Genomic DNA, 23,930 nt, shown 5'->3' with positions numbered 1-23,930 from the left:
TAAAAAGTCTCTCTCTCTCTCTCTCTCTAAATGGATGAAATTGAGGGGGAAATAATGTGACGTTGAGCTATAGTTAAGTGACTAAGGATGCAATCCCATACATGTCTACTCAGAAGTAAGTTCCATTGGGTTCAATGGGACTTACTCCCAGGTAAGCGTGTGATGGATTGCAGCCTTAGATTACTTACCATGCCCAAGCCAAAAACCAGAGAGCGGATGCCTTATCCAGACAGCCACAATACAAAGAAAGTGAATCCGAGGACCAGCCTCAGTACGTAATCCCGCCAGAGAAATTAACGTTGGGAGTATGCCAGCCTTCATGGGAAGAGGAACTCAAAAAGGCACAACAAGAAGATGCAGACATGCTAAAATATCAGCAGGAGACGGGACAAGGTCAAGACTCAGAAGTAACCTTTCACTGGAGAAATGGACTGTTATGGTTCAAAACCGCCAGATATGTGCCAGAAGGGGAATTAAGGCTCAGAATCCTATGCCAGTGTCATGATTCCATCACAGCGGGACACTTTGGGATTTACAAGACCATTCAGAACGTGGCCAAGGACTTCTGGTGGCCTAAAATGCGTCGGGATATTGAGAGTTATGTAAAGTCCTGCTCCGTCTGTCTGCGGACAAAAACACAAACAGGGACACCAGCAGGACTGTTACAACCGTTGCCTGTCCCACACGAACCCTGGAAGGACCTCTCCATGGATTTTATAACTGATCTACCCAAGTCCCAAGGAATGACAGCCATCTTAGTAGTGGTGGATCTACTTACCAAAATGGCACACTTTCTTCCTTGTGCAGGGGCCTTAGAGGCTAAAGAAACGGCCAAGTTATTCATAAAAGAAGTCTACCGGCTGCATGGATTGCCAAACAGCGTAGTCTCAGACCGAGGAACTCAGTTCACAGCCAAATTTTGGAGAGCAATGTGGAAACAGTTGCAGACGGAATTAAAACTCTCCTCCGCCCATCACCCCCAGACAGATGGGCAGACGGAACGCTTGAACGCCATTTTGGAAAGATATTTCCGAAGTTATGTGTCCTATCAACAGACTGACTGGGTATCATATTTGCATTTTGCAGAGTTCGCCTACAACAATTCTCTGCACTCCAGCACTCAACAAACCCCGTTCTTCGCTAATTATGGATTCCATCCTAAAGTCTTTCCAAGCAGCTCAGAAGGAATGCTGGTACCAGCAGCTGAGAACTTCCTTAAGGAATTGCAAGCGGCGCAACAGACACTGAAACAGCAGTTAAACGAAGCCAAAACGGAGTACAAGCGAGTTGCTGACCTGCACAGGAAGGAGGCCCCCCCCTTCAACCAGGAGACCAGGTATGGCTGTCCACCCGCTTCCTCCAGATGCCGGGCAAATGTAGAAAATTACAAGACAAGAGGGTGGGTCCTTTCGAAATAGAAACTCAAATCAATCCCGTGGCGTACCGACTGAAGCTGCCTGACACGTTTAAAATACATCCTGTGTTCCATCGATCCCTCTTAACGAAAGCCGCCCCTCCCAGTGAGTTACGGCCGGAGGAATCTCCCGGAGCTCCACTCCTGGTAAATGAGCAGCTTGAGTTTGAAGTTGAGGAGATCTTAGATTCCAGGATCAGACGCCACAAGCTGCAGTACTTGATTCACTGGAAAGGGTATGGGGTGGCTGACAAATCATGGGAAGATGCAGCTGATGTGCATGCTCCAGAATTGGTAAAAATTTTCCATCAACGTTTTCCCCACCGTCCCAAGCCAGACAAGGGGAGGGGGGCACAGCCTGGGAGGGGGGATGGTGTCAGAAGGCAGAGCTGGGGTCCCAATCCCGGAGAGCTGGATCCCGGAGAGTTGGGAGAAGAGTATTCGGATGGATGGCAGAGGGAAGGGGGAGGAACTTCCCCCCTTTGGAGCGAAGACGAAACAGAGGAACTGCCAGTGATAAGGTCGCTTAGCAACGGGGAGCCTGAGCCCTCCCTGGACATTCTCACGCCTCCCCCTCTTTCAGGCTCAGAGCAAGAGGGGGAAGAGGGAGGGCTGCTCACAGCCAAAAAGCGGGGAGGCAGTTTACCATCAGCCCCTCCCCTATCCCCCATCCTGGAATCGGAAACTTCAGAAGAGGAGGGGTGATGCTTCCCCCCTCACCGCGCACACGCAGACAGCTGAAAAGACAGGAGAGAAGGGGGGAAGGTGGGCAGTACCTGAGGGGCAGTTAAGGAGGAGCGAAAGATTGCGCGCCCGTTTGGCCCCTTCTTAAAGAACAGGCGGGAAGAAGTCCCTTGCTCTGTCAACGTTCTCCCAATGCCGCAGGACCTGTATCCCTGTATTGCTTCATGAGAAAACGCAGTCTTTGTTTGGACATTACCCTAATAAAACACGAATTAACTACAGCCGTTGGTCTGGTTCCTGAGTCACATCCTGGGCCTGACACTTACTTGGGGAGAAAATCCTATTGCTTTTCAGTAAATATGAATATTATTGGTTTTCATGGAGGGCTGTTTATGTATAATGTGTATAAAGTGCAATAATTTGTAAAGATATAGTAATGGATTTTCCAAAGACTTAAAAGTAAAAAAAGAAGCAAACTTATATTTTGTTGATTTTTTAAGGTCTTTTGGAAAAATGTATTAAGGATTAATCCCATTTATCCAGTTTATATAAAGCTCTGATTATCCAAATAGAATGGATGCTCCTAATCCCATTTATAGAAATGGATTTCACAGTCTTTTTCTGCATTCAGAAACGTCTTCAGGAAGCCCTGTTAGAGGTTCCCTTGTAGAGTGAGGTGTGCAGTGCAGGGCCCCTGAGAAGGGCTTTCTCAGCTTTGGAATAGCCTCTCCTCTACATTATTTTCATTAAGATTCACTCTTTTGCACAGGCTTTTGGATAGGAATGAAGTACAGGGTGGTTTTATTTTCCACTTCTGCTGCCTGTTTTATTTGAAGTCGTTTGATTTATTTTGTTTGGAATTCTTATTGTTAATTGTGATTTTAATCTGGGATCCTTGAGTGAAGGGTAGGCTTCAAATACCTCAAAATAATAATACACTGGAAACAAGAATCTTCAATTTTGTGATGTTGATCACTGGGATGGCACATGTGTTTCTGTACTCTAAGGCTGTACACTTACCTTGTAATCCTCTCCTGGGAGTTAGCCCCATTAAACAGTGGGATTTATTTCTGACTAGATATGCACAGAATGCCACAGTAAGTGGCTGAGTGTTTATTTAATATATTTATATTGCACCTTTTTATCTAGTAGTAAAATGCTCAAGGTGGTGAACATCAACAAAGATCAAAGGTGATGAATGTTGCCTCCCTACACACACACACACAAATTTAAAATGTGTGTGACTCCTACAATTCTGAAGTGCTCCTTCTGTGCTCCACCAATTACTGGGTGCTAATATCTCCCACAAACTCACTAGATGTAACTGGAAATCCAGAAAACAAGGAGATGTTGGTGGAAGTGATAGTGGCCACCTACATTTTTTGTTGTTAACGCAATGCTTCTTTTAAAATTCCTCAACTGAGAGATCAAATAGAAATATTTTTAATAACAAAAATAATAATTAAATCTATAGCTCTGTGCAGACAACTGCAGAAATGGGATGTTTAAAATATAACATTACAAATCTGAATTTTGAAAATTCTAACAAGAGTGGTAATGGCCATATTTTGCCTGAACTCATTTGAATGCTATGCTACTACTTCTGGGTTGTTGTTTCATTATCTGTATTAAGAAATGTGTTATTGTTTTAACAGAGAAGGTTCTTTTGCACAAGATTCGACCTTGATGCTGGTAAAAATGTCAGAGCTTTTCTTTAATATTACAAAAATAATTAAAAATAGAAGTAGTATTGCTAAATGAAACCTCAATGATGTCATTTCTGATCAGACTTCAATCATAGTTGCTGATGTGGTGGTAATGGGGCTTCCTTTTTAAAAATGTTTTTTCCTGAACTTTCAAGGTTAAAGAGTAGAAGAGACTGGATCTCTCTCTCTCTCCCTCCCTCCCTCCCTCTCTCTCTATGAATGTATATACACACAGATACACACACACAAAACTGGCACATGAAATTAAAAAAAATGAGTCTCAGCTACTATTAGGGATATTTAAGGATTTTATTCAGTCTGCATTTTTAAGTGAATTGACCTGATTCATACTTTGTGGTTCAATCAATATGTGGCTTTGGATGCAATTATCCTTCAGTTTTCACAGTTCTCTAAATTTTGCGATAGTTTTGGGGTCAAAAAACATACCAAACTGTGTATAAAAAAACATACTATAGGCTAAAATGTTTTAGGATAGAATACACACAAAATCCATATTTTAAGATAAAGTGTATGTTTTGTGTAAAACTATTTTAAAAAACAATTTGTGTATTTTTTAAAAATTGCATATTGATGCAGAAACAGAATGGCACAGACTAATGAATAGAGACATGTGAAATTGGCACAGACAGGAAATAGGCAGATCTGTCTATTCCTGGCTAGTATATTATTTAAGGAGTTCATGTTCTGTGTAGGAAATTCTGAATATTATTTGACATATGAAAGAAAATTCTCTACCTGGAGAGTAAATATTCATTCATACACACAAATTTTTGGCTGTTCAATTCTGCACAAGTCCAGTTAATCATCCTACCAAAGAGTAGAACTGCCACTTCTTTGTCAACACTATGCTATGTCCAGCTTCTCCCAGTAACTGTAGCACTCTATTAGAATTGAGGAAGGGCAGGGTAAGGTGGATTCTAGAAGCAGAGGTTTAGAGCTATTCTTGCTGAATTGGATTGTTCCACTTGCTCTGGATTTACTAATCGGTTTAGATTAGCAGCAATCAGTTTAGGGTTTCACCCCATGGGTGACCTTGGGTCAGTCATGTCTCTCAGATTAACCTACCCCACAGGGCTGTTGTGAGGATAAAACGGGGAGAGAGAGAGCTATGTATACTACCTTGAACTCCTTGGAGGAAAGGTGGGATATAAATTAAATGTAATATAGATAAATAAATGTAATATCAGCCATATGAAAATGCCCTTGATTGAAGCTAAAGATGAATATGGATGTGAAAATGATTCAGATAAGTAATGAGGAAACACACACCACTGTTAATTCCTTAAAATCAGATTCTATCACTCTTCCCCACCACTGCCTGATGGGTTTGCTTACATATAAAGTGTTAGGTGTTACTAGACTTGGCAAAAAGGTTCAAGGGGACCTGATGAGGAAATGATAGCATTATTGAAGCTGAGGGCATATTGCTGAAGCTGCTGCATCCAACTCCAACCCTTCAGTGCTGAAACAGATGTATCAAGTAGTGGTGCATTTGGTGAAGCAGCCATCCTCCTGGCACTTGCAGTTTTGTATGGCAGGGTGGTGGAGATGTTGGGGTTGCACAGTTACACCAGCGGGACTGTCGGATTGACAGTAGCACTTGTGCTAATGCCTATATGCAGGACTGCCCTCACAGCTGTTCCAGCACCATTTAGGTAAGCAGCAGCAACACCAGTGTCAAGAGGGCGGCTCCATGACTCCACCCCACCACACACATGGCTATTGGATACACAGGAAAAAAAAACAAAACAAGGTTCAGTGGTGCTCATTACCGTAGCAGTCCTCCAACTCTGTACCATCCATGAAGTTCTCCAAACTTCCTTGTATTAGGAATGGGAAACCTGTGGCCCTTCAGATGTTGTTGGATGTCACTCTCCCTGACCATTGGCCATGCTCACTGGTGCAGATGACGGCTATAGTCCAACAATATCTAGAGTCCATGGGCGACACATTCCTGCCCTATATGGAGCTCAATATAGGATGGATATATTTTCCAAAGAAGTGAACCAGCTGACAAGATTTAGCAATGCTTTATCCCCATTTACAACACTACAAGGCTTTTCTCATGTTGTTCTGAATTTTCTCTAGCATAAGTGATAAGGCAAAAGTAAAAAAGAACACAAGAATGGCCTGGCTGAACCAGATCATCTAGTCCAGTGTGCTCTTTCCATCAATAGCTAGCTAGATGCTACTGGGTGCTCAGAAGCAGCACATGAAGGTAGAAGCCTTTTCCCATTTTTTTTGTCCCCAGCATCCGCCTCTGCAAATGGAACTTCCATTTAGTTCTCATGGCTAATAACTGTCAAAAGGCCTATCCCTGCTGAATTTATCTAATCTTTCTTTTAAAATAATCTGTGTTAGTGATCGCCTCCACACCTCGTGACAATGAGTTCCAAAGTTAATTCTGTGCTGTGTGAAGTACTTCCTTCTGATCACACTGTCAATCAGCTTCAATTGCTCTAATATTATGAGAGACAGAGTACAATTTCCTTTTCTACTTCTTCCACACTGTTTATTATTTTGTAAACCTCTACTATATTGCCCATTAATTGTCATCATCTAAAATAAAAATATCCCAGACACTTTGCCACAGACAGCATGACTGAAACATTTGATTTTGCTCTTTAGCTACTTACCCACAGAACATTTCTGTTAAGTCCGAATCTTATTCAGCCCAAGCATAGCATTCCCTACTGACTAAGATTTTGGGGGTCTCATGCCAGCAGTGGGAGAGTCTTATGCATTAGTATGTTGGTCTCTCTCTCTCTCTCTCTCTCTCTCTCTTTCTTTCTTTCTTTCTTTCTTTCTTTCTCTCTCTGTCAAAACCCATATCCACAAACACAAACATGCATTCAAATATAACAACCACACACATCTATTTTCACACATATCTGTCCTTGATGTAAGAACAACTGTTCTTTTAATTTTCACAGCTGAGATACACACAAGTCATCAACTATTTTTCATCTCCAAAGTTTTTTTTTTTACCAAATCAGATTTCTTTGGTTGTTTTTTTCATATTTTTGAGGAGGTGGCACATATCCACAGAATTAGTGCTGCTTCATCTTCTTTCTGGCATTGTGTCATCTGGGGCTGAACAGAATTTAAGATAAAAAAGTAAGCACCAGAATGAGAAACACAACAATATGTTGTCACAAAATGGCAGGTTTTCAGAAGAAAATGTTGATAAATTTGTTTTACAGAAATCCTTTTTTTTAAAAAAAACTGCTGTACAACTGAAGATAGAAAGGTGTTCACTGATAATTTTTTATAGTTATGTTTTCAGTATAAATATTTTTACACCACCATTCAGCCATGTTATAAAAGCAGCATAAAATAGACAGTTGAATTAAAACTAAAAAGCTTGCAAAAATGAAGTGTTTGTTAAAGCACCAAAAGGGCAGTAATGTTGACTCACTAGTAAACCTCTGGGGACAATGTTCCAAAATGGGAGTGCCTCCACCTAGAAGGCCCTGTCAAATAGCCACTAGCTGCACCTCAGATCGAAAGGGTACTCACAAGAATACTTCCATCGAAAATATTAATGTATTTAATATTTTATTAAAAGTGACTCTTCAAGAATCCTGGTCTTAAGCTGGGAAGGGCCTTAAAAGTCAGAAATGGCACTTTGAATTGGTCCCAGAAATGGACTGGGGACTAGTACAATTAACATAGCACAGGTATAATAAATGTAAATGTAAATGTAAATTTAATTTTTAGGTCGCCTATCTGTCCGAAGCCACTCTAGGCGACGTACACATCAAATTTCAATAAATATGATTATAATGCCCAGCCCGTTAGTAGTATTGCAGTCATATTTTGTACTAACTGTACTTCCTGTACAGTCTTGAAAGGCTTGAAAGCACATTACCACATTCTAACCTGTTCAGACCTATTCAGAGCATGAATAACTGAAGCTGGACTTTATAATACTTTATGATGGAGAACCGTTGTTGTGTACATGATTCATACTTTATTTATACCACATTATAATAATAGGACTGTGCCAAATGCTCACTAATTTAAATTTTCAGATTGAAAATACAACTTTTGGGGAGAGCGGTTAACATATTTCCTTTAAAAGCCTTCTTGAGCCTGCTCACTTATTTTCTAGCAATGTTTCTGCTTTCTGTGGCTGCTTTCCTGACATTTTTCTTCAAATTACTGTGTTCTTCCAACTACCCTGTGTTAAAAATCATGTGGATGATGATGATCCCATTCAATCAGGGATCCCATATTTAACAGGAATATGTTATGCCTATTTAGCCATGTGATGCTATCACTGAGGGGAACTTAACATAAGTAACAGTAAGACCAAAGCTTCCTGCATCAATCACATGGTGAACCTAGACAGTTGGATTACTGATTACTGTCATGTTACAATGGTAAATACTTTTGACCCCTTTCAAAGCAATCCCCTCCTAAAACACCAAAAGGAGGTGATGCTTTTCAACCCTGCAGGAAACGTTCAAGAGAAGCACCTCCATACTCCTTTTAGTTTACCTCTCTCTAATAATGGCATCCTGAGGCGATTTCCTGCACTTCTCATTCCAAGCAACTTTTTATATCTGTTGAAAATCCAGAGAGAGACACACAGAGATTTATGGTTAAGCATCTGACCTAAATGGCATTCAAGTTGTGACCATAATAATTGCTTGGAAAAGATATTTAAATTAAATGTTGGGAGTTCATTTTACATTTGGAAAGTAATAAAAATATTTGGCTGAGGAGGGTACATATTCTATGTTGATTTGAAAGTCAGTAAAATATAAGGAAACAAAATTAGATTGCATGCTTATACTTTTGACACAAATTTGATACTGAAAGATGAAATATATGTTGTAAATCCTAGCCTCCATCTATGCCTGTATTAAGCCCCCATTAATCTTTGCACAAACAACACATAGCCCTCCCCTCCTTGAGCCTTATGTGGATTTTTCTTTTTCAGTCAAACTGACCCTTTTGGATCTATCATTTGAGCAGCACATGTTTTATGGGTTCACATACCTGGGTTCTAGATCTAGAGCTGTCTGGTTAATCAATTGACAACAGACTATCTAGTGAATTTCCTTCTGTCCATCTGTTCTGCCTCCAATGCTGACTGGAGCAATGGACTCTTGTGAAAGCTGTTTGCCTTTGTTTTAAAAAAATTGCACACATACACAAATAAACTGGTTTTCAATATACATTTACTTATTCATTGATACATACAGATGCCTCTTTGTTTTCTTATTTCTGAAGTCTTATTTATTGCCAGAGGCACTCTGTATGCACTAAGATTGTTATTCTAATCAAATCTATTCAAAAGTAAATCCCATTGAATTCAGTGAGGCTTACTCCCAGGTAAGTGGAGTTAGGATTTCAGCCTTAAATTGCTTGCTATTGTGAATTTTGTAGATAGATCGAATGCATCACTCATTATTGCTGTTTTCACATGGAAATAAGTGGTCTCTTTTGGTACCTGTGGATTTTATCTGTGCTTCTTAGTTAAAATCCTAGCCTCTTTGTCAAAGTGGGGAGAACCATCCGGCTTTGACTGCCCATTTTTTAGTATCCTAAATCTTTGTTGTAAAATTAAAATTCATTTCCTTCCCCCCTGCTGACAGTTTTCTTGAGTTATAACTAAACTGTCCTTCCCTGATGCCTGAGTGAGGAAAATGAGATAGGATGACAAGTTTATACAGAACTGTTAAATCAAGATAGTGAGAATGGCTGCAATCCTAACCCCACTTACCTGGAAGTAAGTCCTAGGGAATTCAATGGGACTTGCTTCTGAGTAGACATGGTTAGGTTTGCAGCCATAGATGACTTTGTGATGAGCCATTAGCTACATCATTAAGGTGTTACAAAGCTTTTTGTTGGTTTTGCTGTAAAACACTTATAGGGCTACCATTCTGGAAATTCATTAACTTTGAAAGATATTTGTAAATATCTTTTGATGGCTGAGATACAAGTGTGCTACATAAAAATAGGTTAAAACATATGTATATTTTTGCATCAGCAGATGATGAAATGGAACACAGACGTGTGCAAAATAAACCAATTGCAGTAGAATATAAAATACCAGATGAAAATCCAAATAAAAAATCATAATAGATTGAGGCATGCTTGTACATCCCTCCACACAGTATCCACTCTTATGCTGCTCCTGTTTGTCTTGTCAGACCTTGTGTAGCAGAGCTTCCCAAGTGATTGTGTTCCATATAATGGAAGAAGGATTGCAATTTAGACTTTTTGCCTTAGGTGTCAATACATCTTGAGTTAACAGCCTTCCCAGTTCCCATTGTTTGCTGCATATGTAATCGTTTAAGCAAATATGGTAGCTAGAGATTGAGTGCCAAGAAATGGGGTTGCCACCAGGGCAGGATTTTGGGTAGACGTCCAGGATGCCACAAGCAGAATGTGCAGGAGGGGCCTCAAAAGCAGCAAGGTGGGCTTACCACTTTTGAAGTAAGTGAAGTAACACATATTACCATCTATGGAGTTTTATTGATTTGAATTCTTATTGGTTTTATGTTGCTATTAATTAAATGTCTATCCCACACTTCCTCCCAAAGGGTCCCAGGACAGCAAAAAATAAAGTAGTAAAAAACTTAATACAATACAATTAAAATAAAGTAAAACATATTTAAAACAATTTAAAAACAATTTAAAAGAACTGCCAGTCTGACTGGCTTTTGTACATGGAGTGGAGAAGGTGCCATCTTGCCCTCTGCATCAGGCAGCAAAATGTTTTGGGCCAGCCCTGGCCAATTATGCCAACCCCTGACACAGGCCGTGATTCACTGGTGCACTAGACTGGCATAAGGTATATTGTATAAGCCAGCATGGATTTTGCAACCTAATTTTAATTATTGTGGTGGTGCTTTTTAGGACATGGTAATTTCTCACATTTTGCTTTTAAACAGATGTGAGGATTTATTTATTTATTTATTTGATTTATATTCTGCCCTTTCTCACAGTAGGAGCCCAGGGCGGCATATAATGTTTATGATGAATCTAATTTTTGATCCAGGCCAGGATTCCATAAGAGCTGGGTTTTTTACTGGAGAAGAAAGACAGAGAACACTCTGAGGATGAAAGGGAATACTTTTGCCATATGTGTACATGGAACCTGAACCATTAAACTCTCCACTATATATCTCAGATCTTGGAGTCTGCTATTTTTGAGGCTGTCTGTGCATATTATGTCATTCAGTCACAAATAACACTTTAAACATGTTCTCTAGATATGTTTTAATAAAATATTTTATTCCATCCACCTATGCATTTTAAAATAAAATGTATAGGACATTGGGTAATCTTATACTTTCCTGTGGATCAACAGGGAATTATTTCAATTTTAAAAACAAGTCAGGCATAATTCTATAAAAGATTTTGTCACTGTCATCTTGATTCCTGTACTGATAGCAAAATAGCCACCTTTGCTTAGAGTTTCATTTCTTGGTGAAAATATCAGGTGAAATAATCACTCTGGTATTTTTAATTCTCATCAGGAACTCACCTGCATGTTTGAAAACATAAAAATTGATGCTTTGTTGCTTAGATCACCCTTTTGGAGGCATTGCCTATGGATTCTTTCTTCACAAAACAGTTCACTCTGAGTGTTGCTTGTTATTTACATAACATCTGTCTTTCCTATTATAGAGCAGATTAACAATTAAGTCCCCCCCTTTTTTGGTTAGAAAAAGACCACACACCAGGACAAACACCAAATGTGCAGTTAAGACTGCAATAGTTTGCCTGGGGTGCTACATGTATGTCAAAGAGAAGCCACTTTCTCTGTGCTGCAGGTTGAGTTTACACTTTGCCTGCTTATTGTGCAAAAGAATACCATATTATTCCTATTATAAATTATTCCCTAGAGGGGATAAAAACCTCCCCTTCCCATTTTTGACACATGCGAAGTTTTTTTTAAAATGAATTAAGCTCTATAGCAGAAGGACTTTTTTTAAATTAGTGTTTTGTTTTGGCAGCGGTTACTGATGTGTACATGTAATACAGTTTTAATCAAATCCCAAATGCTGAAGACCTTTCAGCAGTATCTTAGGAAGCAGCATGCAATGCTTATTCCACTTGAAGTGGCCACTGGGGAGGTACAATTAGCTGTTCCCATGGAGAAGTTTGTTATAGTAATAAATAATAAGTAGTGTAGGTAGAGATGGAATCAATTAAAGATATTTTTGACGACCCCTAATGGTTTATGGGAATGCTAAATAATTGACAACAACAAGTTTTTGACTATGTGAGTTCCACTGTGTGTTCCGTATACATGTTTCATTGTAACTAAACTGCAGCTGTGGCACTAACAGGGCCACAATGATGGAAGCGTCATAAAGGTCAACCTATTTTGTTGTGTTAATGCACAGCTACCCACAGGGGTGGTGCTAGAAACCAGCTCTTCTGTTCAAAAGACATTTTAAGAGGTAAAAATTGTGGTCTAAGTATTTGGACAAAGTTGGCATCACCAGGTTGGTTAAAAATATTGTTGGTCTTCTGAAAATTATTCCTGAAATGTACCACACGCACACACACACACACACACACACACACACAGAGAGAGAGAGAGAGAGAGAGAGAGAGAGATTATAGCATGTAATAGCTCTGGCAAATATATGCTATCATATAGCAAAGGGCACTGCAATGGGCCCTATCGCTATGACCCAGCAATTTAGTATGCTTGCAGAAACTGTGCACATCATGCTCACCTGATACAAGGGCTCCCCCATTTATTTCAACAGAAGCAGCAGCAGTATGAAAATGAGCTCTGTATGCATGTGGGGATATATGCAGGGACCTAGTTCAAGGTACTTGTGGTTTTGAATGAATGTAACTTGAATGAATGTAGATCCATGTGGAGCAGAAAGTGCTTCATGAATGCCCAGGAGAAGCTGAAATGCACCCTGTGTGAGGAGCACTTTGAATCCAGGCCATTATGCTCAGCTATTGTCACAGTATTAGGGTGGGTTAATACATATCAGGAATAACACGGCTTGGGACCACAATACCTGATGGAACGCCTCTCCCTATACAAACCCACCCGTACACTACGTTCAAGATCAAAGGCCCTCCTCTGGGTGCCTACTCCAAGGGAAGCTCGGAGGATGGCAACAAGGGAGAGGGCCTTCTCAGTGGTGGCCCCCAAATTATGGAATGATCTGTTTGACAAGGTGCGCCTGGCTCCAACACTATTATCTTTTCGGCGCCAGGTCAAGACTTTCCTGTTCTCCCAGGCATTTTAGCATGTGTTTTATACTGTTTAAATTTTTAAATTGTGTTTTAAATTGTTTTTATAAGATCTGTTTTAAATTGTATCTGTTTTAATGTTTTCAGTTACTGTAAACCGCCCAAAGAGCTCCAACTATGGGGCGGTATACAATTATAATAAAATAAATAAATAATAAATAAATAACAGACACCAGTAGCAGATTTTACCACACAGTAATGAGCATTACATGATGGGACTTGCATGTGTGTGAGTGTATATGTGTGTTTACAAAAACATCAAAATATTATTATGTATTTATTAAAGGTATTAGTTGCTTTTCTTCACAAAAGTGAACCCCAAACAACTTACAATCAATATACCATCTAAAATGCATTCTGTCCATAACACAGCCATCTCCATTAACACTACACATTGGTCTGCCATTTAGTTGTAGTCAGACATCACAATGGTATCAATGTTGACATGCAACGTAATAGCAAAAATCTATTCCACTTGCCACATGTAGGATGCCATCCTTCTGGTGATTAGTGATGTATGCATGAGTGATGAATGCTAGGTTGTAAAGCAAGCTATTTGAAAAATTTCTTTCATGTAAGGGTAGCATGTAAGCTACCCTCAAATATATGTCTATTTTAAATTCAACAGTTAACTTGGTTTAGCAATCAAGGAATAAAAACTAAGATGTGCACACAAGAGTCAAGACATAGTAAGTCTTTCTCAGAGTTCTTTTGGTAGCTGTATTTGGGTTAATCATGGACAGAAATAACTCTATCTACTATACATACTCAGAAATGTAAAGCCTGAATTCATTGTTTGGCATTGTGGTTTTTATAAATGATCACCATCATGTTTCCATTAATAGGCTACAAGATTCATAGAAAGTAGATGCAGAACATGTGGTGTGTCCTTTAATGTTATTTATAGGGCTGCTGATCAATGAGCAAAGGAGGATTTACATAAGAGACTATACTGGCTTCAGATATGGCTGGATTAATAATATGTGTTCTGAAAATTGTGATGGGTGTCTTATGTCTGTTTACCTGATAGACGAACACATCTACTGACTAAAAGCATTTTTATAATGGTAAATTATTTATTAGAAGTAGAGCTTTTGTACATTTGTAGCAACAAATGGGGCAATGCTATATTATAGCAAAAGTGGCCCATTTAGCACTGAAATGTGAACATTGCTACAGATATAAACCTGGAAATGATAGTGGAATGAACAATGAGTTTGCAATGAGACAGCCCAGTTAGTTAACCCTTTAATTTCCTTCAGGGTATGAAAAGCCATAAATGGATAAAGGGACAGTTTGTGCTGTCCTTTTAATCCAGTTGCTTCTCAACAGAGAATTAAGAAGCCAATCTTTGACAGAAAACCCCCCACTGTGCATCTTAAAATAAAGACTTCTATTGTTGTGTCACAATTCATTCATTATTATTGTTGTTGTTATTTCTTACCCACCTTTCACCATGACATCAGGGTGGGTTACAACAATTTAAAGTGCAGTATTAACATCCGTTGAAACAAATTTCAGTCACAATAATAGGGTGGGCCTAAAAATGCATCTTAGGTGTCAAAGGTCACGGCAGTGAGGTGTACCTTTAGCATATGACAAAAAACTACATAATGAAGCTGCAAGATTCACCTCTGTGGGGAGGGAATTCCACAGTTTAGGAGCTGCCACAGATAATGCCCTTTCCTGGAGTGCCACCTCCCACACTTCTGAGAGTGGTGGAACTATCAAGAGGTACCCAGTACCCATAAAGATGATGGACAGATTTTCTCCACTGTATTGCAGTGTTCCAAGTAATGATGGTGCCAGTTCAGAAATAGGGGGCTTTTAAGGGCACCAAGGAGGGGTACATTAAGATTTGCAGAGTGGCCTCCAGCAGTACTTCTGAGACCAGGTTCTGTGACTCAAGGTTCAGGTGGGGTGGGGCTAGGGTAGATGTTCAGTCTCTATAACTGCTGACAGCTGTGCTAGCAGCAGTACAATGGGACCCAAAAGTCTGAACTGGGCTCAGGAAAAAGTGCTACTTTCCTTCTGTGTGAAAGACAAGACCTAGCTCAATTCTGAATTAAAGGGCGGGAGGAAGTTCACCCATTCACTATGCTAAGGGAGGCATTTTCCTTTTCCCCATAGGAATGAATGGCAACTATTCCTTACCTGACAGATAGTAGGTAGAAATAGTGCAGAAATTATATTCAGTTTGCCTTTAAAGTTGAATCTATGAAATTCACACTTTCCAAAACAGTATGAGAACTGAAACACAGCCATCCTTCGAAACTCACAATTATCCGAATTCTGCAAAGCAGTTCTCCAACCAAGCACTGTTTACAAAATGTACATTTAAGGGAAAATGTGCATGAAAGTGAATATATTAGTGAAAATAATATACAACAATGCATTATGTTAAGAGAATTTGCTTGTGGAGATGTGTAAATTAGTCAAAACTACACGCAAAAATGTGTTTATTAGAAGTAATTGAGGTTTTTTTTTTTAAAAAAAGGCAATTTGCTGCAGAAATGTGAAGAACTGAAGAATGGAAAAATGATAATCTTAGAGAACCGAAATGGACATCCTTTGTGAGCACCATTGGTGCTCAATGTACTTCCCTGCTTCAGCTGAACTGAGTCACTGAGAATTAAACCTGCTTATATATGCTAGCCTTCTTTCTTCATTTACATTCTTTCTTTGTCTTCGTTACACTACCAAGGCAAAAAACCTTGTGGTTTAAGAACATACCAATAGCCAACAGATATTTCTATCAAGCCACCTTTTTTCTCTCTCTGCTACTCCTTCTCTCCCTCCCTCCCTCCCTCCCTCCCTCCTTTCCTTCCCACCCAGTCTGCTTCTGGGTGAGGGATTGTTTGCTCTTTCCAGAGAGCTAAAGTGATCACTTGCAGAGGGCTTTCCCTTCTCCTTCTATCACCCAATCAGTCCCTGCCTCCCACTGCACACACATCACACTTATGCTTTCCCCCTACCATCTGCATTCAGGTCACAGGTTGCCCTCCCCCTGCCCTGGGAGACATCTGGCTCTGAAGAGGTGCCCTGGGACGGAAGTAAATCTCCAGCTAACAAGACTTGGGAAGGGCCATAGCTTAGTGGCAGAGCATTTGCTTGGCATGCAGAAGATCCCAGGCTCAATTCCCAGTATCTTACGGTAGAGCTGAGAGTGTCCAAGTCTGAAACCCTGGAGACTCACTGTGAGTCAGTGTAGACAATACTAAGCTATATATAGGCCACTGGTCTGACTCAGTCTAAGGCAGTTTCCTATGTCCCTATATTCTTGTGACAGCAGAGAAGCCACTATGTGCAAGCACAGGCTTATAGTTATGTTCTGTAGCTAAAAGACAAACCTGGTTACTGGATTAATGCATTATGGTGATGTAATCCACACCTAATAAAATACATTGGAATCTCCCTTGATTTGACTTAGGGCAGCGTTTCCCAACTAGTGTGCCACCAGATGTTGTTGGACCACAATTCCCATCTTTCCTGACCATTGACAATGCTGACTGAGGCTGATGGGAGTTCTGGTCCAACAACATCTGGTGGCCCACTAGTTGGGAAAGGCTGATTTAGGGCTTATCCACATGGCGATTTACTGTGTGACTGGTGCTACTTGCATCCCCTTTTAATTCGCATGGTTCACATGCCATTACTGGCAGAAGCTGTCGCACAGTTTCCACCCTGTAAATCTGTACTAACCCAGTCCTCTGATAATATGAAAAGGGAAGGAAAAAAGTCTTCACTTCTTATCTCTAGGGTTTGCAGATGCTTTGCTCTGATGCTTTTAGGTAGGTGTGTCAATAGTTTCCTTCTCCATGCCCACTCCATCCTCCTCCCTTTGTTCATTTTGTTTCCTGCAACTTACAGCTGCTCTCCCCCATTCTGCAATGCTTTTCTATGTTGCTACAAACAGTGCCTTTATTTTCTCCTCCCCAACTTGTGCACAAAAGCATAACACTGCTCAAACAAAGAATTGTGTTTCAGCTGTATTGTACCAGTGAAAATACAAATAACCGCACTTCCGTTTTTTTAAAAATGAAACTTACTGGTAGAACAAACTGAGCATGTTCGGGTGCCAGGTAATGACAGGGAGTGGGAATATTAAATTAAAGGGCATGGTCTTTAGGAAACTGCATAATTGATGCTGTCCCTCAACTGTGACTAGAAAACACCGTGTTTGCAGCTGGCATTGAACCCTTACTGTAGATGGTGCAAACAGAAAATGGAGGTAAAAACAGCGTATTTAGCACAAAGTTATGCTCCCATGTGGATAAGCCCTGTCTGAATATGCTGGCTAGATAGATAACCTCCCCACCCTCTCTTGCTACAGCAAAGTGTAGACTGTTCATTTTTTTTTTACAATAATTTTTATTCAAATTTTCATAAAACATACAAAACAAAATCATAAAACATTCAAAGACAAAAAACAAAACAAAACAAAAATGATTAAACAAAAAAATAAAATGTTGACTTCCCATTTGTCGCAGATCAAATCAGTTATAGGTCTACAATATATAACAATCCTGTCTCTTAAATTATATTATAAAATCACTTTCCTCCAGTAGTTATCTTAATTAATCATCAAATCTCATAAACATTACTTTATTCTTTCCACAAAAAGTCAAAGAGAGGTTTCAATTCTTTAAGAAATATATCTATCAATTTTTCTCCAAATAAACATGTCGATTAATCCATCTCATCAAAATCTGTTAGGTCCAATAATTTCAATAGCCATTATTCCATTATCCCTATTAATTCCATCTTCCATCTTCAATAGTCCTGTTAAGTCCAGTAATTTCAGTGTCCAATCTTCCATTATCAGTATTCCATAATAATCTTGCTGTCATAGCCATAGTCATATAATAAGAGTCTGATGGGAATTTCCTCTATCCCAAATATTTTCTTGCCATCAATTCTGAATAAGTTGCTGAAATACTGTTGTAAAGTCATATCTCTGTTCTTCTTTTTTACAAAATGCACTGGCTCATCTCTTGAGAGTTTTTCCATTGTCACATGGCTGCAGTTAATTCCATAGATTTTCTCTATATCAAGCTCCATCACGTCATTCCAGTCCAGAAGATTATCCAAGGCATTGATAACTTTATCTCTAATATCTTCATTAATTTCTTCAGAGATAACGTTAAATTCCAAACAGTAGATTTTATTTCTAATATCCATAAACTCCAGATCTTTTTCCAATTCCACATTTGTTCCAATCTCCAGGGCTTGTATCTTCCCTTTATTTTTTCTTTTCTCATCTCTGATCTCATTCTCCTCTCTCACAGGATCCCCTATTTCTTTAAGCTCCTGCGTCATTTTGCTCAGTTCAATTTTCAGCTCCTTACTGCCCTGTTGCAGGGTTTGTTTCGTTATCTCAATCTCATCCATTATTTTCTGAAACATAATTACTTCCAGATTCTCAGCCACTTTCTTGATTGCCATTTTTAAAACCACGAAAACAAAACAAAAATAAAGAAGAACCACTTCTTATTTCAGCAACAATTGGGTTAATATTCCAGGCTTGATGACATCACAGTATAAACAGAGCAGCCTGCCTTATCTCTCTATGTTCAAGAATACAAAACAAATTTAGTTCCCAGCATCAAAACAGTTAGTGGCGTCGTGAAGAAGCAGATTCGTCAAAATAAAATAGACCAAAAAGAGAATAGTCCCAAACAATATAATGTTCCTCGGAATAGAAATCCCTCTTCTGTTTATATCTTTAGAATGCACTTCCAGGACAGCTTTTTGCAATAGAAACAGAGATAAGCTGTTAATTTCGTGAATAACAGAGAAGAGTTATAGCTCACCCAGAAGTTCTTTAAAGCTGATTCATTTGACAAATCTCTTTTTGCTGCAACAATTTAAACCAAGTAAAAAAAATAATAGAAAGAAGGGTGCTTGCCTGTTAGTCCGTTTTCTCTTTGAAGAAAAGATAAACGTATCGTATTAATGAGATAGAGCTTGTTCGGAAGTCCGTCCGGCATTGCTGGCTGGACCTTTTCTCATAAATTAATGAAATCCAGTCCTCCCAACAAAAGCAGGCTTTTGAGGTTGATCTCTACATTTCTCCCTGCCCGGGAGAAATTTCATCAGTCAAAAAAAAAATGTTCTGACTGATTTATATCTGAATAAGCTTCTTTTGAGGCGGGAGCCTGTCTCAAAAGCAGGCACAAGCGAAGTCACCCTTCGTGTGTAGACTGTTCAAACTGTGCAGTTCTGATTTTTGTTTTAAAAAAATTATTGTGTTCTCCTCCTTCATGAGCCTGGCAATGGCAAAAGGGGTGGGGAAGGCATTGCATCCACTCCAGAAGCCCCAACATGCATGTCAGCTGAGCAAGATAGACCAAGGAGCTTTAACATCAGAGCTTGGAAGATTACTTGTAAAAAGTAATAGAATTACAGTTACAATTACATGGCCCAAAAAGTAGTAATTACTGTTACAAATACAATTGCTCTGAAAGTAACTGATTACTTTTTTTCAAAAGTAATCATTACAATTACATTTTAGTTCCTTTTTTCCAAAAACACCCACAAGGTGCGGGCTTTGGCTGCTGCACATCTAAGTAGCCTAAAACAACATTAAAAATGAACACACACATACAGAGGTAGTAGAATAATTCTTTTTATCCATAAGATAGCAATGGTGGTCTCTCAGCTGGTAAATGAGGTGGGGAGGGAGGCAGAGGCCACTACTCAGAGCTTTGCACGTCAAACCAAGTGCCACTGCTCCCCACTCAGCCAGAAAGCATGATCTCTCTTCACTTAACCATCTCCCAGACCCTGCCCTGCCACCAACTGAGGGACACTCACCCAAGCAAACCTTTTCCCCTGAGATGCAAAAAAGTTAAAATACTGCAAATGCAGCACAGTAGCCAGAGAGGGTGGTGGAGGCCACTTTGTGTGCCAAGTGCAAACACAGTATTCACACACACACATGTTGTCATATTTTACCTCCACAGTTCTTTATCTCCATTCTGCTTCCTCCCCCTCCTTTATCCATGTCCTTGCCCTTCGGTTCCTTTTTCCCTCCACTCCATTTTTCACCACCACCATCCTTCTTTTAAAACAATTGTTTTCTCCACTCCACCCCATCTCGTTCTCCACCTCCAACCTCATCGCCTCCTACCCACCCTCAGAGCATGAAGGAAGAGCGATGTTGCACAGAAGCCCAGTTTGGGGGACATGATTTTTATCCACAAATCAGAGGAACAGAAGACCCCCCCCCAGTAATGCCCAAAAGTAATCCTGGAAACAGTACAATTACTCCACAAAAGTAATAAAATTACTCCTAGTTCTAAACAAAATGTAAAGGAATTACCCACTTGTTCCTCAAAAAAGTGATGAATTACAAGTAATTCGTTACTTGTAACGAATTACTTCCAAGCTCTGTTTATCAGGGATGGGGAACCTCAAGTACAGGGGCCAATTGCAGCCCTCCAGGACTCTCTATGTCACCCTTGGGACTCTCTCCAGCCACACCCCTCACTGGCGTTGCTGTGCACCCTCCTTGAGTGTATTTGCTAGGCTGGAATGTGTCCTTGAATTCTGATGATGCCCCTGCACAAAGATAGAATTCACACTTGTTCCACCCACTGTTGCCTCTGGCTCTGCCCCATTGGGCTCCTGGAAGTTTGCCCAGAAAAGAATGTGGGCTGAAAATGTTTTTCCCTCCTTTGGCTATATTAGCCTGCTCTATCCTCTCTTGGCCTCCTCAGAGGCTTCATGGCACTCACCCACCAGGTCAAGGAATCAGGGTAAGCGGATCCATGACTGAGTACCCATTATTTTACCCATTAGCCCAACTGGCATTCACTTTTTTGTTATTTGTTGCTATCCTGGGCTCCTACAGGGAAGAAGGGCGGGATATAAATTTAATAAATAAATAAATACTCTACATGACTTCTGAAGAAGAACTGGGCAATAGGCATTGGTGACTGTCATGAACCTGTAATGGTCATGAGTTATTAAAAATCTGATGACAACACTTTGGCTCCAGTAAGGGACTCTGGGAGATGGTTACAGTTAGAAAAAGACAAGCTTTGCCAATTTGTAAAGTTAAGTTTCATTTTCCAGCTGAGGACGGTTAGAAGAAGCCTTAACAAGCTGCACCTGTTTATCTTTGCTGATTAGCAAGTGCCTGGCACCCAAGGTCATCTTTGGCCTATGCAGTTGGAAAACACCGTTGGGAGGGGGGCCTGAAGGCGCGAAAATGTGAGAAACATCGAGAAGAAAGTTACATCAGTCAATTCCTGATTGGTCAATTAATCTTGGACCGTTAGGATCCTTTTCCCTTAAGTATAGGGCTAGGGACCCATAGCCTTTGTTCTCTGTTCTCTGCCTATGCTGACTGGCACCAGAGTTCCAAACCTTTTCTGCCTTATGGTTCCTGGGGTTGCTTATGGGAAGGCAACCTATGTCTGGTTCCATTGCTTTATGATGAACATCCATCTCTCTTAGGAGAGGTGCCACGCAACCAACTACCTCGTATGTAAGTAGTTAGGTGAGTTAGTTTGTTATTTTCTTGTTGTGTGTATGAATTCTCTTGTAAGAACCTAAACCCCTGTTGGGTGAATGGTCTTAAAGGATTACTTGCTGCTATATGATATGTGCACTTATATATTTTAATAAAGCTACTTCTATTTAACCTGGTGTGTTCATTTGAGAGAAGGGGTGGTTCTGAATTCAGTGTTTTGACCCAATCTCAGTCACTCACTACCAAAGAGGGTTAAGAAGTTAAAAGCTTGGATTTTAAGTGTTAAACCAGAGGTGCCTGGCAAGGAGTGTAACTGTGACTCTTGCCTGTTAGGACCTTGGTTTTATATACCTTCTGGGCTCAGAGATCCCCTGGCTCTGAGTGGACCAGTATACAGGGGTGGTGGCAGCCTACCTTCTACCTTGCAGGGTTGTGGTGAGCGTACACAGCCTTGGTAAGGGTGAAGTAATAGCTTTTTGGTTCCAGTCTCATTTCCCTAAGGGTGGGGGTCTGAGCCTGATGCGTGATCCCGGGACCCTGAGGGTCGGGCGGGCATCACAGTGACATATGTTAAATAGGCTAATCAATTGCAGTGCAGGGAATCACGTCAGTCACTGGTAAGTGTCACGAACCATCTTTATGGTGACAGGCAATTCCCCCAGGCATGCCCTCAAGGGATTTGGGACCCCATGGCAAAGAACAATCCCCCTGAGGCTTGCTTGAGCACTCACAAAAAACGTTGGGCTTGTGGGAGGGATAGTGGCTCTGGAAGGCCTCCTCCAACCTAGTGGTGGTGGGCTGGGTGGAAGTGAGGACATACACTGCTTGCACCCAGGGAAGAATCACCTGTAATTTACAGGTGAGGAGAAGGTTCCTTGGCTACCACTGCTTCAAGTGATTTCCTTACAGCTGTTTAGGTTTTGCTGCAGATCTCTGTTAGTTAAGTGAAATAAAACTGTGGTTCTAGTTCCCCCATCACTTGCGTACTGTCTCTTTAGTCTGGGTTGTGGGTGCAACATATATACTGCTTTGAGCATAGGAAATGCAATATATAAATATTTTAAATCAATGAATGAACAATGGTGAAATCCTCAAATGGCTTTCCTCATTGAAGTAGCAATCCTATACACACACACCTGCAAGTAAGTCCTATATAGGGATGGGAAAGAAATTCAATTTAGTTAGGATTCTAATGAAAACACACCTCATTGGCACTTTCCAAAGCAATATGTGAACCAAGGCACATCTATTTTTCAAAATTTGGACTTCTCTAGATTTTATGGTTAAGTTTTCCAATAAAATAATATGTACAAAATGTATATATTAGCAGAGAGTTTGCATAAAAATCCATATATTGGTGAAAATAGTATACCATTATATTAGGGAAAGTTGCTTGCAAAAATGTATCAGGCAAATTACATATAAAATGTATTACAATAACTTTGCACTAAAATGCTGACAAATTTTCATTAGGCTCTTATTTGCAAATTGATGCAGAAATGAGGAGAACTGAACTTAAGACTGGAAAAATGGAAAACAGAGTGAAACCAAATTTGACAAATTTGTTCATCCCTAATCTCACTGAAACCAATTTCTGAGTGGAAATGTATAGGCTTGTGCTGTAAGGCAACAAATGAACATTCAGAGTCACCAGCATGAATGAAGTCTTGAAAATATAGCATGGCAACTGAAACTATACTGACAAAATAGACTTTGCATTATTCATATTTACATTTGGGAACAACCTGTGGCCTGATTCATTTGGGAACTTGTTTGGATGCCATTGCTGAATTGCAAATAACACCTTTTGAGTTAACATGGATTGTGAGGTGCACCCAAAGCAGCTGCTATATCAAATGATTTGCTAGACATTTTTTTCTCCTGCTCAGCTCTACACCTACAGTAATAAAATGCATAGCTGGCTGATAAAAGGAAGTTGAAAAGAACAACAAAAAGGAGAAAAAAACCCTCTCAAGTGAGTCATGAAATTATAACTAAAAACAGCATTGCAATTTGAGAAGCCTGGAAGAAGAAAAATGGAGTTGAACTCAGCTTACCAGTTTGACCTGTTCAGACAGACAGACTGACTAGTAAAGCGCAGGAGTCAAACTTCACCTGTATTTGGAACTCACCATCAAAGAAGTATACTGTGTCTCCATCTGCTGGTCAGCAGTATAAGCCTCTGGTCTACAAAGCAGCTGGGAATGCCAGCCAAAGTGGAATCATTACATTTTCATCAAGTTCTTTGCTATCTGTGACAATCAATCTGAAGGCACTGTCACCAAAAGCACATTCTAAAGAAATATGTTTTCCAGAGGGACAGGACCAAGACTTTACACTGAAGGACATAGACAAAGGTTTTATAATTCACTATGAGCCT

At 40.0% G+C, this 23,930-nt stretch overlaps 1 long non-coding RNA gene across 1 annotated transcript; it reads right to left on the bottom strand.

The window, feature by feature from the left end:
• Nucleotides 1–6,830: 6,830 nt before the first annotated feature.
• LOC133365259 (uncharacterized) lies at nucleotides 6,831–23,677 on the bottom strand. Its single transcript, XR_009758147.1, has 3 exons — nucleotides 23,608–23,677; nucleotides 8,329–8,393; nucleotides 6,831–6,918 (listed from the first exon to the last, which is right to left on the bottom strand). It is a non-coding gene; the product is annotated as an uncharacterized LOC133365259 (long non-coding RNA).
• Between the last annotated feature and the right edge of the window lie 253 nt (nucleotides 23,678–23,930).

Source organism: Rhineura floridana, chromosome 10, assembly GCF_030035675.1.
Source record: "Rhineura floridana isolate rRhiFlo1 chromosome 10, rRhiFlo1.hap2, whole genome shotgun sequence".
Classification (NCBI taxonomy): domain Eukaryota; kingdom Metazoa; phylum Chordata; class Lepidosauria; order Squamata; family Rhineuridae; genus Rhineura; species Rhineura floridana.
Note: the sequence above shows the minus strand (reverse complement) of the source record. Positions and strands in the feature narration are given on the sequence as shown.